We start from the raw sequence: 16,844 nt of genomic DNA on the forward strand, positions 1-16,844 counted from the left end.
AAAATAGCTGGGTTTTGTGCTGGGTGCCCGTACTCCCAGCTACTCGGGAGGCTGAGGCAAGAGAATCAATCACTTGAGCCCAAGAGTTTGAGGTTGCTGTGAGCTATGACGCCACAGACTCCACCAAGGGTGACAAAGTAAGACTGTCTCCAAAACAAACAAAGATTATTTAAAGTCACTTAGCCTTGGTGTAAAAATGTTATAACCTCTATGCCCCCAAGTACATAACACTATTAGTAAATGCAACTAATTCACTACGAAAAGGTTAAACTACATCTGTTATTTTATTTAAGATGACAAGAAACATTTAATCACTTAAGAAAAATTTCCATTCAAAAATAATTTTGGTATAAAAGATATACATTTTCAACTTCTCATAAAAACCTATTTGTTAAAATGACTCATTCCTTGGCTGTAGGTCAGCGGTTAGAGCACTGGCCATATATACCAGGGCTGGCAGGTTTGAACTCGGCCTGCTAAACAACAATGACAACTACTACAACAAAAAATGCCGGGCGGGCGGCGCCTGTGGCTCAGTCGGTAGGGCACTGGCCCCATATACCGAGAGTGGCGGGTTCAAACCCGGCCCCGGCCAAACTGCAACCAAAAAATAGCCGGGCGTTGTGGCGGGCACCTGTATCCCGGCTACTTGGGAGGCTGAGGCAAGAGAATCGCTTAAGCCCAAGAGCTGGAGGTTGCTGTGAGCTAAGTGAGGCCATGGCACTCTACCGAGGGCCATAAAATGAGACTCTGTCTCTAAAAAAAAAAAAAAAAAAATGCCGGGCATTGTCGCAGGCACCCAGCTACTCAGGAGGCTGAGGCAAGAGAATCGCTTAAGCCTAAGAGTTTGAGGTTGCTGTGAGCTGTGACGCCATATCACTGTACCGAGGGTGACATAGTTGAGACTCTGTCTCAAAACAAACAAACAAGCAAAAAAAAGACTCATTCCCTCAAAGTGTCAGGAAACTATAGCATCATTATAACTGGTTGAATCCCTAATCTATTAAAATAAATTGTTTGAGTTTTAAATTTTATATAGATTGATATATCTCAAATTCTCTAAAACCAAATAAATGTTTATGTTTGCTAAATCTTTTATTCCACAACTTAAGTACTTCATTTGTTTTATATTGCTATAACAGAATACCACAAAGTGGGTAATTTATAAAGAAAAAGAAATTTATTGCCGTGCCCGTCCCAAGCCCTTGAACAGACATGTGAAAGTTGGGGAGGACTGAATTGCCTTTGCCATGCATTATAAGAGAATAAACCATTTAAAAATGAAAAAAAAAAAAAAAAAAGAAATTTATTTCTCACAGTTCTAAAGGCTGGACAGACCAGTATCAAGGTATCAACATATGGCAATAACCTATTTGCTGCCTTATCCCATGACAGAAGGCAGATGGGCAAAAGAGCATGGTGAGGGTGTGGGAACAAGAAAGGGCCAAACTTTTTTTTTGCGACAGACTCTTACTGTGTTGCCCAGGCTAGAATGCCATGGTGTCAGCTTAGCTCACAGCAACCTCAAACTCCTGGGCTTAAGCAATCCTCCTGGCCTGAGCCTCCCAAAGTGTTAGGATTATAGGCGTGAGCCACTGTGCCAGCCTAATTTTTCTATTTTTAGTACAGATGGGATCTCGCTCGTACTTGGACTCGTCTAGAACGCCTGTGCTCAAGGGATCCTCCCTCGTTGGCCTCCCAGAGCACTAGGATTAAGGTGTGAACCACTGCACCCAGCCCAAACTCGCTTTTATAACAAACCCACTCCTTAGATAACAAACCCAAAGCCAAAATAGCAATATTAATCCACTTACGTAGGCAGATTCCTCATGATCTAATTACCCCTTATTAAGCCACACCTCTCAACATGGTTATATTGGGGGTTAGGTTTACAATACACAAACTATAGAGAACACATTCAAACCTTAGCACACATTCAAACCTTAGCATTCTAACCCTGGTCCCCAAAATCTATGTCCTTCTCACAAAGCAAAATACATTCATTCCATCCGAATAGTCACAAAGGTCTTAATTTGTTCCAGCATCAAGTCAGAAGTCCAATGTCTCATCTAAATCAGATATAGGTGAGATTCAAGGCATGAGTCATCCTGAAGCAAATTCCCTCAAGCCGTAAGCCTGTGAAATCAAAACTAGCACTCTGGGAGGCCAAAGTGGATGGACTGCTTGAGCTCAGGAGTTCGAGACCAGCCTGAACGAAAGTGAGACCCCGTCTCTACGAAAAATAGAAAATACTAGCCAGGCATGGTGAAAATACTAGCCAGGCTACCCCACAGGCTAAGGCAAAAGGATCATTCAAGCCCAAGAGTTTGAGGTTGCTGGCAGCTATGACAGCACAGCACCCTGCCCAACGTGACAGAGTAAGACTCTGTCTCAAAAACAACAACAATTATGTAAGGGCCAGGCAATGGTGGTTCACACCTGTAATCCCAGTACTTTGTGAGGCCAGGATGGGAGGATCACTTGAGGCCAAGATTTCAAGACCAGCCTGGGCAAAACAGTAAGACTTATCTCAAAAAGAAATTTTTTTTTTTTTTTTTTTGTAGAGACAGAGTCTCACTTTATGGCCCTCGGTAGAGTGCCGTGGCCTCACACAGCTCACAGCAACCTCCAACTCCTGGGCTTAAGCGATTCTCTTGCCTCAGCCTCCCAAGTAGCTGGGACCACAGGCGCCCGCCACAACGCCCGGCTATTTTTTGGTTGCAGTTTGGCCGGGGCTGGGTTTGAACCCGCCACCCTCGGTATATGGGGCCGGCGCCTTACTGACTGAGCCACAGGCGCTGCCCTCAAAAAGAAAATTTTTTTTTAAATCAGTGGCTGGTCACTGTGGCATACACTTGTAGTCCTAGATACTCAAGAGGCCAAGGAGGAAGGATTGCTTGAGCCCAAGAGTTCAAGACTAAACTGGGCAATACAGTAAGACTCCATCCCCAAACAAACAAACAAACAATGTAAGTTGATATGAATAGAAATTTTTAACATTAGCTAATTCTACAAAGAGAGCTTCAATATTTGTGGTTTTCCTAAATACTTCTATAATCCTTATTGTAAAGCATCTAAAACTATAATAGTACTTCAAAATAGTTATTTTTCAAGTAAACTTCACTATAACAGCATCTACTTTGGCAATTTATAAACATCAGGAACTAAAATTACAGCAAAAGTATTTTCTACATTATTTGTTTTTGTTTTTTGAGACAGAGCCTCAAGCTGTCACCCTGAGTAGACTGCTGCGGCATCACAGCTCACAGGAACCTCCATCTCCTGAGCTCAAGTGATTCTCTTGCCTCCGCCTCCCAAGTAGCTGGGACTACAGGCGCCTGCCACAACGCCCGGCTATTTTTTGGTTGTAGCCGTCATTGTTGTTTGGCGGGCCTGGGCTGGATTCAAACCTGCCAGCTCAGGTGTATGTGGCTGGCGCCTTAGCTGCTTGAGCCACAGGCACCAAGCCTTTAATTGGGTTTTTAAAAGTAGTTTTTTTTAAGCTACAATCAACAGTCTGAATAGGAAAATAAATGCCAATGACAAAAGTTGTCATCTTTTCGTACTTAATACAGAAATGTATGTTTAGGTTAATGTATCATCACTTCTCAATTGTCTATCAAAAGAGTACAATTGCCACCAATGTAATCTTCATAGATGAACAGATTTTTAAAATATGAATAATCTGTAAGTATTAAATCAGAATCTCTGTGAGTAGGGCCCAGACACATCAGTAATTTTTAAAAGCTCTCAGAAAATTCTAATATGTAGCCAGGTTTGAGAAGCCATAATCTATATATCATGTTTCTTTCAACATCCTTAAATAAAATTAACTATAACAACTTTTTTCTTTATTTTTAATTCTGAAAGTCTTTTTAAAGACAACGTCTCATTCTGTCACCCAGTGGCATCATCACAGCTCACTGGCTTCAAGCCATCCTCCTATCTACGTCTCCCAAAGTGCTAAGATTACAGATGTGAACCACTATAGATGGGCTCAGCTTCTGTAGATTTAAAATTTTTTAAAGATAAAAAGAGTTCAGTCATCTGAACACTAACTTTTTCTATTTTTTACTTTAATAATATCAGAAAGCTTAGTCACAGTATCAAAACACTTTTTAAATTATAAAACTTTTAAAATATAAAGCCATATTAACAGGCCGGGCACGGTGGCTCACACCTGTAATTCTAGCAGTTTGGGAGGCAAAGGTGGATAGATTGCTTGAGCTCATGAGTTTGAGACCAGCCTGAGCAAAAGGGAGATCCCGTCTCTACTAAAAATAGAAAAACTGGCTTAGTGCCTATAGCGCAGTGGTTACGGTACCAGCCACATACACTGAAGTTGGCAGGGGAACCCGGTCCTAGACAGCTAACCAACAATGACATTTGCAACAAAAAAATAGCTGGGAATTATGGCAGGCGCCTGTAGTCCCATTTACTTGGAAGGCTGAGGCAAGAAAATTGCTTAAGCCCAAGAGTTTGAGGTTGCTGTGAGCTGTGACACTATGGCCCTCTACCGAGGGTGACATGAGACTCTGTCTCAAAAAAAAGAAAGAAAGAAAGAAAAACTGAGGCAAGAGGATCTCTTGAGCCCAAGAGTTGGAGGTTGCTGTGAGCTATGACGCCACAGCACTCTACCCAGGGCAACAGCTTGACTCTGTCTCAAAAAAGAAGTCATATTAACAGTAATATCTGATTAAACAGAAAAATTCTGTCTATAAATATACATCTATTGCAAAAGAAGCAAAAAGTGATCACAAAACAACTAACTGGCTCTGAGAAAGGGAAAACTCTAGAAAGATTTTAGCAATTTAACTGAAAAAAATCCCCTTTGAACATAAACCCTTATTACTAATACAATAATAACCAATTCTCTATTTCAAGAGACCATATGACCAAATCTCCTTAAAAATGGAAATCCTATACCCAATAAACAAACAAATATGAGTCTCAAAATAATAGGGCATAAATCTGAATTTACCTTAAAAGTAGGTTAAAGGTACTTTCCTTTAAAATTAATCAATTAGTTAATGTTTACTTACTTAGTATAGGTAGTAAAGTTGTCTGGTTTAAAAGAACTAAAAAGGCACATATAGGGAAAAGTCTTTCCGCTATCCCTATCTCATCTCAACCCAGTCCCCTCCCCCAACTACACTTCTAGGTAACTACAGCTCTAATTTCGCATGTATTCTTCCAAAGTTTCCTTTGTGCATCAGCAAAAAACAAACACAGATTTTTATTTCTCACTCCTTTGCACAAAGGGAGATTTTTATACACAATGTGCTAAATCTTATTTGTTGTTTTATTAACATAATAATTTATATCTTGGGGAATTTTCCATATCAATACACAGTTTCTTCATCCTTTTTTACAGACTTTTCAAATGAAATAGTAGCTCAAAAAGCCAGCCAATTCATTTCACAACCCCCTTACTACCATCACTACAAAAACACAATATAGTTGTAATAAGAAATCTTTGGAATTTCAAGTTTTTCTAATATTTGCATTACATCTTTAAAGAATTTTATTAAAGTATAAAATAACCACAAAGAACTGAACAAATCAAAAGTATACAGCTTGATGCATCACCGTCAAGTGAACACACCCTTGTACCTACCATCTAGGTCAAGATATAAAAGACTAATTAACACCTAACCTGTCTGATGTTTTAATATTTTACACCTTATTAGTTATTATCTAGGAAATACATTACAGAAAATAAATAGCATTGACTTCCTAAACTTTCATTTAGAAAATAGTTTGGGAAGTTATGCTTTCTTATATTCCTTTTCAAATAACTTGACTCTTGTTATTTTTTGTTTAAAACTGTAATCAGTTTAATTAAATACAAATATAAACATATGAATAAGAATTAAAAAATAGGCCAGGCTTGGTGGCTCCCACCAGTAATCCTAGCACTCTGGGAGGTCAGTGTTATGTCGGATGCCTGTAGTCCCAGCTACTCAGGAGGCCGAGGCAACAAGGTTGCTGTGAGCTATGAAGCCAGAGCTCTCTACCTAGGGCAACGGAGTGAGACTCTGTCTCAAAAAGAAAAAAAAAAAAAAAGAGTACAGACTCTGAAACCAGATTGCTTGGATTTGATTACAAGCATTGTAACTTTGAGAAGTTAAAGTTTTTCTGCACCTAAAATTCCTTATTTATGAGTGAAAATAATAACAATGCCTGGTTCAGTCAGTGCTCAGTTAAGAGAATTAAATAAGTATATATTTATAAAGTACTTAAAACACTTTACAGCATGTAATATGAAAAAATTAGCTGTTGTTAATTAACTCTCTACTTCCCACACAAGGATACGTGTTTACCACCCTATTACTCTACATGTAGTAAAATAGATATGAGTACTGTGATTTTTTAAATTTTATATTAAATGGGATCATGGTGTAAGTATTCCTTTGCAATTTGCTCTTTACATTAAACATTTCTGAGATTGATTCGCACTGATACTACATATATGCAGCTATTATTCATTTGTGTTCAATTCTGTACAGTATTCCATGATATAATTTAACAGAAGTATTTACATATTCCTATTGATGAACACTTGGATTATTTCCAGTTTTTCGCTATTATGAAAATTCAATTATAAACATGCTTGAACATGTCTCCTAGTAATAAAAATATTTCCCTAGAGCTGGGCATGGGGGCTCACCTAAAAGCTCAAGAGTTGGAGACTAGCCTGAGCAAGAGCAAGACCCTGTCTCTACTAAAAATAGAAAAACTAGCCAGATGTTGTGGCAGGCGCCTGTAATCCCAGCTACTTGGGAGGCTGAGACAAGAGGTTTGCTTGGGGCTTGGTGCCTGTGGCTCAAGAGGCTAAGGTGCCAGCCACATACACCTAAGCTGGCGGGTTCAAATCCACCCCAGGCCCGCCAAACAACAATGATGGCTGCAACCAAAAAATAAAAATAAATAGCCAGGTGTTGTGACAGGTGCCTGTAGTCCCAGCTACTTGGGAGGCTGAGACAAGAGAATCGCTTAAGCCCAGGAGTTGGAGGTTGCTGTGAGCTGTGATGCCACGCACTCTATGCAGGGTGACAGCTTGAGGCTCTGTCTCAAAAAAAAAAAAAGAGGTTTGCCTGGGCCCAAGAGTCTGAAGTTGGTAGGAGCTATGACAATCCTCTCCCCAGGGACACAGAGTAATACTCTGTCCAAAAAAAAAGAAAAGAATTTCCCTAGAATATGTACCTCCGAGAAGAACTGTTGGGTCATTAGGTACACACAAGTTTAGGTTTATAACAATGTCACAATTTGTCAAATGGTTATATCATAGCATTATATGCTTTTATTAAAAAGAAGGACTTAAACCAACTATCTAAGCTTTCAGTTTAAGAAACTAAACAACGGAAGAATAAATTAGGAAGTAAGCAGAAAGAAGGAAATAATCAAGAACAGAAATCCTTGAAAGAAAAACTGGCCTGGCGCCTGTAGCTCAAGCAACTAGGGTGCCAGCCACATACACCAGAGCTGACAGGTTCAAATCCAGCCCTGGCCAGCCAAACAATAATGACAACTATAACCAAAAAATAGCTGGGCGTGGCGGGCGCCGGTAGTTCCAACTACTTGGGAGGCTGAGGCAAGAGGATCACTTAAGCCCAAGAGTTTGAGGTTGCTGTGAGCTGTGACGCCATGGCACTGTACCCAGTGCGACAGCTTGAGACTCTGTCTCAATAAAAAAATAAATAAATAAATAAATAAAAAAAAACAGAAATATTATAGAGAAAAATTTAGAAAAGAAAAAAGAATTTTTTTTTTTTTTTTTTGTAGAGACAGAGTCTCACTTTATGGCGCTCGGTAGAGTGCCATGGCCTCACACAGCTCACGGCAACCTCCAACTCCTGGGCTTAAGTGATTCTCTTGCCTCAGCCTCCCAAGTAGCTGGGACTACAGGTGCCCGCCACAACGCCCAGCTATTTTTGGTTGCAGTTTGGCCAGGGCCGGGTTTGAACCCGCCACCCTCAGTATATGGGGCCAGCGCCTTACCAACTGAGCCACAGGCGCCGCCCTGAAAAAAGAATTTTTTAAGACAATCTCACTCTGTTGCCCAGGGTACAGTGTCATGGGCTCACCTTAGGTCCCAGAAAACTCAAACACGAGCCATTGCACCCAGCCAAGAAACAGTTCTTTAAAAAGAGCGACAATGTCGCTAAACATCTAGCCAAAGGAATAAAATAAAAAAGCATAAATTACCAACACTGGAAACAAAAGAGGTAACATCACTATAGATTCTACAGATCCAAAATGGAAACTGTATTATTATGAATAATTATATTCCAATAATGTCAACAACTTTCACAAACAAACTTCTTGAAAGACAAAAAATACCAAAGTTAACTCAAGAAATAGTCTGAAAAGTTCTGTATCAAATAAGGAAATTATCTTATAGTTTAAAACTTTCCACAAAACACAAATAGGTCCAGATTATTTCATTTTGGTGAATTTTCACAAGCATTTAAGACTAATATTTCATGGACATGAAAAATCCTAAACAAAATATAAACAAATAAAATTCAGCAATACATAAAGAAGACAGTAATACATCACAACTAGTGGAATTTCCCCCTGGAATGAAAAGTTGGTTTAGCATTCAAAAATCAATCCATGTAATTTCATCATTATCATCAACAGAGTATGAGGGTTCCTATTGCTCTACAGTATCACCTACACTTGATATTATCCAACTTTTATTTTTATTTTTTTTATTTTTTAGAGGCAGGATCTCATGCTGTTGCCCAGGCAATTATAGCTCACTGCAACCTCCAACCCCTAGGTTTAAGTGATCTTCCCAAATAGCTGGGACTACAGTACACACTACTATAACTCACTAGTTTTTTCACTTTTTTAGTGATAGGGTCTCACTATGTTGTTCAGGCTAGTATCCAACTCCAGGTGATCCTCTGGCCTCAGCCTCCCAGAGTGCTGGGATTATAGGCGTAAGCCACAGTGACAGATATCTAACTTTTTAACTGAGTATTGATAGGGATCTCATGGTTTAAGTTTACAGTTCCCTAGTTACACTGAACATCTTATGTTTGCTTATTCTTTCTTCTTCTGTAAAAGTCTTATTTGTGTCTTTTAACTTTTCTGTTGGGTTGTCTTTCTTTTTATTGATCTGGACAAGTTCTTTGTATTTTCTAGATAATAGTCCTTTGCAAGTAGTATGTATTACAAATATCTTGGCTTAGTTTCTTTACTTTTCATTCTATCTTTTTCTTTCTTCACTTTTCTTCTTTTCTTTTTTCAGCAAGTTGCCCAGGCTGGAATGCAAGTCCTTCTGGGCTCAAGTAGTTCTTTTGCCTCAGCCTCCAAAGTAACTGGGCTATAGGCACAAGCAATAGTGTCCAGCCATTCTACCTTCAAATGTATAAAATTATTTTAGTGTGTCTGAACGTATCAATCTTTTCCTTCAATGTATACCTTCAAGATAGGTATCGCTATCCTTTCCTAACCAAAGGCCGTAAGGATATTCTCCTACATTTTCTCCTAAGAGGCAGTAAAGAAAAAAAAAAGGAAAAGGAAAATTTCTTAAGCCAGTACTTCCATAATTTCTTTGGAAAGGTATTGTGTGGCTTAGTGCCTATAGCACAGTGGCTATGGTGCCAGCCACATACACTGAGGCTGGCGGGTTCAAACTCAGCCCGGGCCAGCTAAAACAACAACTGCAACAAAAAATAGCAAGACATTGTGGCGGGCACCTGTATTCCCAGCTACGTGGGAGGCCAAGGCAAGAGAAGTACTTACGCCCAAGAGTTGGAGGTTGCTGAGAGCTATGATGCCACAGCACTCTACTCAGGACGACATAGTGAGACTCTGTCTCAAAAAAAAAAAAGAAAGAGAAAGGTATGGTGTTGACAATAATTTTTTTAACCACCTATATCATGCTGGGCACTACACCTATATGGCAGAGCTACAAGGTAGCATAGGCTGTTATAGTTCCCTTTAAAGAGATTATAAACTAAATCATTATGGCTAATGCCTTAGCCATAATGATTGAAGAGCTAATTCAGAACCTTCATATACTTAAGTTAAGGGTTAAATTAAGGGTTAAACATAATCAAAGTACAAAATATAAAGAAATGGAACAAATTGGGCGGCACCTGTGGCTCAGTCGGTAAGGCGCCGGCCCCATATGCCGAGGGTGGCGGGTTCAAACCCAGCCCCGGCCAAACTGCAACCAAAAAATAGCCGGGCATTGTGGCGGGCGCCTGTAGTCCCAGCTACTCGGGAGGCTGAGGCAAGAGAATCGCTTAAGCCCAGGAGTTGGAGGTTGCTGTGAGCTGTGTGAGACCACGGCACTCTACCGAGGGCCATAAAGTGAGACTCTGTCTCTACAAAAAAAAAAAAAAAGAAATGGGGGCGGCGCCTGTGGTTCAGTGAGTAGGGCGCCGGCCCCATATACCGAGGTGGCGGGTTCAAACCCAGCCCCGGCCAAACGGCAACAAAAAAAATAGCCGGGCGTTGTGTTGGGCGCCTGTAGTCCCAGCTGCTCGGGAGGCTGAGGCAAGAGAATCACGTAAGCCCAAGAGGTGGAGGTTGCTGTGAGCCGTGTGACGCCACGGCACTCTACCGAGGGCAGTATAGTGAGATTCTGTCTCTACAAAAAAAAAAAAGAAATAAAAAAAGAAATGGAACAAATTAACACAAATTGTGGCAATCTGTAAAATTGCATGAAGAAAGCACTAAACTTTTACTCAATAATTAGGATTTAAAATAACAACAAAATCTATAGAACTCGTCCAAAACATATCAAACTTAATTAAAATAGATTAAAAACCACAAAGTTAGGTGGCGCCTGTGGCTCAGTGGGTAGGGCGCCGGACACATATACCAAGGGTGGCAAGTTCGAACCTGGCCCAGGCCAAACCGCAACCAAAAAAAAAAGAAAAAAATAGCCAGGCATTGTGGCAGGTACCTATAGTTCCAGCTACTCAGGATACTAAGGCAAGAGAACTGCCTAAGTCCAGGAGTTGGAGGTTGCTGTGATCTGTGACGCCAGCAACCTGAGTCTTAAAAAAAAAAAAAAAACACACACACACACACACACACAAAGTTATCCAGGCCCAGTGATTCAATGCCTATAATCCTATCACTCTGGGCAGCAGAAGCAGGATTGCTTGAGATCAGGAGATCAAGACCAGCTTGAGCAAGAGTGAGACCCCAGCTCTATAAAAAAAAAAAAAAAAAATCAGACAGACACGGTTGCACATGCCTTCACATGTAGACCAGCTACATGGGAAGCTGAGGCAGGAAGATCACTTGACCCCAGGACTTTGAGATTGCAATCAGCTATGATGACACTACTGCACTTTCAGCCCAGACAATAGAACAAAACTCTGTCTCAAAAGAAAAAAACAAGTCTGAATTAGTGCAAAATTCGTACATACATGATACAACAGAAAATGGGGAATATAACCAAAGTAACAATGTTAAACATATGTAAACTTTTATTTTATATGTCTGCATCACTTAACTCATATTTACCCAGCCCAACTCCAAAGAAAACCAGGAAATTCAAAATTCAAAAGGAAAGAAAATGGATAGGTTAGGCAAGTTGTAAAACTATTGCTACAATTATCAGAGTAGGATATACACATAAAACTGAAGTTATGGCATTGATTCTAGAAAAGAGAAAAAGTACCCTCTTCTACAAGTCTTTTTAAAGTGGCTGAACTTGGAAAAGATAAAGTTTTCTTCTCCAGCCCCCACATTCAGGGTACCAACACTCCAAATATGTGGTTTGAAAAATAGTATTTGGCAGCAGGACTTAAATATCAAGATTAAAAACTTTAGGCTAGGCTTGGTGGCTCATGCCTGTAATCCTAGCACTGTGAGAGGCTCAGGCAGTGAATTGCTTGAGCTCGGGAGTTCAAGACCAGCCTCAGCAAGAGTGAGACACTGTTTCTACTAAAAATAGAAAAACAGGCTTGGTGCCCATAGCTCAGTGAGTAGGGCGCAGGCCACATGCACAACGGCTGGCGGGTTGGAGCCCAGCCTGGGCCTGCTAAACAACGACAACTGCAACCAAAAAATAGATGGGCATTGTGGCAGGTGCCTGTAGTCCCAGCTACTTAGGAGGCTGAGGCAAGAGAATCCAAGAGTCTGAAGTTGCTGTGAGCTGTGACGCCACGGCACTCTAACAAGGGCAACATAGTGAGACTCTGTCTCAAAAAAACCAATAAATAAATAAATAAAAATAGAAAAACCAGCCAGGCATGGAGCCACATGCTTGTAGTTCTACCTACTCAGAAGGCTGAGGCAAGGTAAACCTTTTACATATAAAGTGTTTAGTTCTGTATCTACATATTTATGAAATAAATATTTTCATATATATATAATGAGAAACACAGAGGAAAATATCCAACAGTAGGCCTACAACAAAACAGTCATTTCAAAAAAATAATTGTCGGGCTGCGCCTGTGGCTCAGTGAGTAGGGCGCCGGCCCCATATGCCGAGGGTGGCGGGTTCAAACCCAGCCCCGGCCAAACTGCAACAAAAAAATAGCCGGGTGCTGTGGCAGGCATCTGTAGTCCCAGCTACTCGGGAGGCTGAGGCAAAAGAATCGCTTAAGCCCAGGAGCTGGAGGTTGCTGTGAGCTGTGTGATGCCACGGCACTCTACCAAGGGCCATAAAGTGAGACTCTGTCTCTACAAAAAATAATAATAATAATAATTGTCTATTAAAGTCTATAATTTCCTTTGCACACCTAAAACTCCATACCACTATGACAAAGCAGTAACAATAAAATTATTAAAAGGAAGAAGCAATTGGGCAGTGCCTGTGGCTCAGTTAAGTAGGGTGCCGAGCCCATATACAGAGGGTGGCAGGTTCTAACCTGGCCCTGGCCAAACTGCAATAAAAAAATAGCTGGGGAGAGTGGCAGGAGCCTGTAGTCCCAGCTACTCGGGAGGCAAGAGAATCGCCTAAGTCCAAGAGCTGGAGGTTGCTGTGAGCTGTGAGCTGTGATGCCATAGTACTCTACGAAGGGCAACAAAGTGAGACTCTGTCTCTAAAAAGAAAAAAAAAAAAGAAGCAATAATGACTAATTTTTATAACAACACTACCACCTAATGTTTGAAATTGCTTTTTAAACACTTTGTCACACATTATTCAGATAGTTTACTTATTGCTACATCAGCTTTCAAAACAGCTACAGCTAAAACAAAGGATACAATTTTAATCTAATTCTCAAATCAGGTCACTAGTAAGAAAAAGGGCAGAAAAAGATTAAAAACCAAGTATATGCCAATAAACTTACTCGATGCTTATCTAAAAACTGCCTCCACAAAACTGACAATTATGAACAAACCTCAGCTTAGAACATCAATTTTAAATGGCAAGACTAGTACCACTGCATAGCTTTGTTTTAAAATATATTTCACGAATTCTTTTTTTTTTTTTTTTGAGACAGAGTCTCAAGCTATCGCCCTGGGTAGAGTGCAGTGGCATCACAGCTCATAGCAACCTCCAACTCTTGGGCTTAAGCAATTCAATTGCCTCAGCCTCCCAAGTAGCTGGGACTGCAGGCACCCACCACAACACCTGGCTATTTTTTTTTTTTTTTTGGTTACCATTGTTGCTGGCTCAGGCCGGGTTCGAACCCACCAGCCTCGGTGTATGTGGCTGGTGTCCTACCCACTGAGCTACGGGCACTGCCCTACTTCACTAATTCTTTGTACCCTCAATGAATTTAAATAAATAAATTTCAGGCCAGGCATAGTGGCTAACACCTGCAGTCCCAACCCTTTGGGAGACTGAGGCAGGAATATTGCTTGAGACACAGAGTTCAAGATCAGCCTGGGCAACACAGCAAGACCCCATCCCTTATAAAAACAGGAAAAATGGGCGGCACCTGTGGCTCAAAGGGGTAGGGCGCCAGTCCCATATGCCAGAGGTGGTGGACCCAGCCCAGGCCAGAAACTGCAAAAAATAAATAAATAAATAAAAATAATCCTGACTTTTAAAAAAAATAAATAAATAAAAACAGGAAAAATTTAGCCGGGTGTGGTGGTGTGCACTTCTAGCTCCAGCTATCCAGGTAGCTCAGGCAAAATGATTTTCTAACCCCAGGAGACGAAGGCTGCAGTAAGCTATGAATGCATACCACTACACTGCAGTCTGGGTGACAGAGCAAGATCCTATTTCTAAAAAGGTATGTATATGTGGCTCAGTGAGTAAGGCACCAGCCCCATATGCCGGGGGTGGCAGGTTTGAGCCCAGCCCAGCCAAACTACAACAAAAAAATAGCTGGGTGTTGTGGTGGGCGCCTGTGGCCCCCGCTCCTCGGGAGGCTAAGGCATGAGAATCGCCTAGGCCCAGGAGCTGGAGGTTGCTGTGAGCTGTGGCGCCACAGCACTCTACAGAGGGTGACAAGGTGAGACTCTGTCTCTAAAAAAAATAATAATCTTATATTGTCCACATCTGAGGTAGGTATCAAGTAATATGATCTACATCAGAATTTTCAGCATGAAATTCTGATGTAGATCATATTACTTGATACCTACCTCAGATGTGGACAATCACGTGTAAAAGTTTCTTCATAATAATCCTTTTAACTTCCTTCATTTTTCATTCAAAGTATTAAATCTATACTTCTAGCACTATCAGACTTTGGAATCTTCAAATCTTGTCCACTCACTATACTTATGAAACCCATCTTCATCATTTTCCAATGACCCCAATATGAAATCAGCACGCTAAAGCAAAAGGGTATTTCACAACCTACCTTAGGACATAGCAATTTAGTTATTAGAGTTATCTAGAAAGATTAAGGGGGAGCACTTCTTTCCCCAAAGTGGTAACTCTGTGATTCTTATCCCTCAAGGTTTGTGCCTTGGATCCCTAAAGGTTTTTGCCCTACTGCTCCATCAACCCTGTATAGAAAGTCCTCAACAATATCAATAGGTTCTTGGAAACAGTGACTTCTTCCGTCTTCCTGAAATGCAATCTAAGTCAGGTTCATCTCTCTTTTTTCTTTTCTTTTGAGACAGAGTCTACTTGCGTAGTATCCAGTGGTACCATCATAGCTCACTGCAAACCTCAGACTCCTGTGCTTAAGCGAACCTCCTCCCTCAGCCTCCTAAGTAGCTGGGACTACAGGCACATGCCACGATGTCCAGCTTATATTTCTATTTTTAATCCTAGCACTTTAGGAGGCTGAGGCAGGAGGATCGCTTGAGACCAGGAGTTTGAGACGAGCCTGGGCAACAGGGCAAGACTCTGTCTCTATGAAACATCTTTTAAAAACCAATTAGCCAGCTATGGCTGTGATCCCAGCTAGTAGGATCACAGTTCAAGGATACAGTGAGCCATGATCCTGCCACTACACTGTACAGCAAGACTCTGTCTCAAAAAAATCAAAACAAAACAAAACCCAGCTACTTGGGAGGCGGAGGCATGAGAATCACTTGAGCCCAGGAGTTGGAGGTTGCTGTGAGCTATGATGCCATGGCACTCTACCCAAGGTGACAGCTTGAGGCTCTGTCTCAAAACAAAAAAAAGCTGTTGTTAATCCTACTCACATTTGATACTCATTCACCTTCCTGTTTTTATAAGAGCTTTTGTAAGACATAATTCACATACCACGCAATTGGACAAGTGTACAATGAAGAATTGTGCAACCAGCACCAGTCAATTTCATCATTCCAAAAAGAAAATTGTACCCATTTAGCAGTCATTGCCTATAAAGTCAGGGATCTAGAGAAGCAAGACCAATAACATGTGTATCTACCTAGAGAGATTTATGTTATAGAACTGGCTCATGCGATGGGGGCTGGCAAATCCAACATCTGCAGAGTAGTTTGTCAGACTGGAGACCCAGAGAAGAGGTGCTGTTGTATTCTTGAGTCCCACAGTTCTGTGACAGCAGAATTCCTTCTTCCGGGGACCTTCGTATTTTCTCGTAAGGACTTCAACTAACTGAATGAGATACACCCACATGATGAAAGGTAATAGGCTATACTCAGTGTCTACTGGTCTAAGTGATAATCACATCTAAGAAATAATCTTTACAGCAACATCTAAACCGTTTGGATGTATGACCAAAAACTGAATACCACAGCCAAGCTGACACAAAATTAACCATCACATTCCCCATTGCTCCAGCCCCTAGCTGACTCTAACCTTTCTGTCTCTATGAATTTGCCTACTCTACATATTTCATATAAGCTGAATAATATAATACAACATTTGGCCTTTTGTATCTAGCTCTGCCATTTAGTATAGTATTTGCAAGATTCATTCATGTTACTTCATTCCTTTTTACTGCATATAATATTCCAGTGTATGTTACACCACATTTTATTTATCCACTCAACAGCTGATAGACATTTAGGCTGTTTCTGCCTTTTGGCTATAATAATTAATGCTACTATGAACATTCATGTACTAGTTTTTCTGTGGACATTTCATTTCTGTTGGGCATACACCCTAAGAGTGGAATTGTTGGGTCATGTGGTAACTCTAAAATACTCCTTTCTATTAGACAAACTTTTTTTTAAAATTCAAAACTACAAAGTCAGTTTATTCTAGAAATTTAACTGCCATAGCTATACTCCTCATTTTCAGCATGATCTTATTTTCCATTTTCTGAATCTTAAAAATAGAAGAAACGGCTCGGCGCCTGTAGCTCAAGCTGCTAAGGCACCAGCCACATACACCGGAGCTGGTAGGTTTGAATCCATCCCAGGCCTGCCAAACAACAATGACAACTACAACCAAAAAATAGCTGTACTCCCAGCTACTTGGGAGGCTGAGGCAAGAGAATCACTTAAGCCCAGGAGTTGGAGGCTGCTGTGAGCTGTGACATCATAGCACTCTACCCAAGGCG

General features: G+C 40.8%; 1 protein-coding gene across 24 annotated transcripts in view; it reads right to left on the reverse strand.

The window, feature by feature from the left end:
* Positions 1-16,844, reverse strand: part of SLMAP (sarcolemma associated protein) — a 197,298-nt gene that overhangs the window by 165,784 nt on the left and 14,670 nt on the right. The gene's annotated exons all lie outside the window — the stretch shown is intronic.

This window comes from Nycticebus coucang, chromosome 8 (genome assembly GCF_027406575.1).
Source record: "Nycticebus coucang isolate mNycCou1 chromosome 8, mNycCou1.pri, whole genome shotgun sequence".
NCBI lineage: Eukaryota > Metazoa > Chordata > Mammalia > Primates > Lorisidae > Nycticebus > Nycticebus coucang.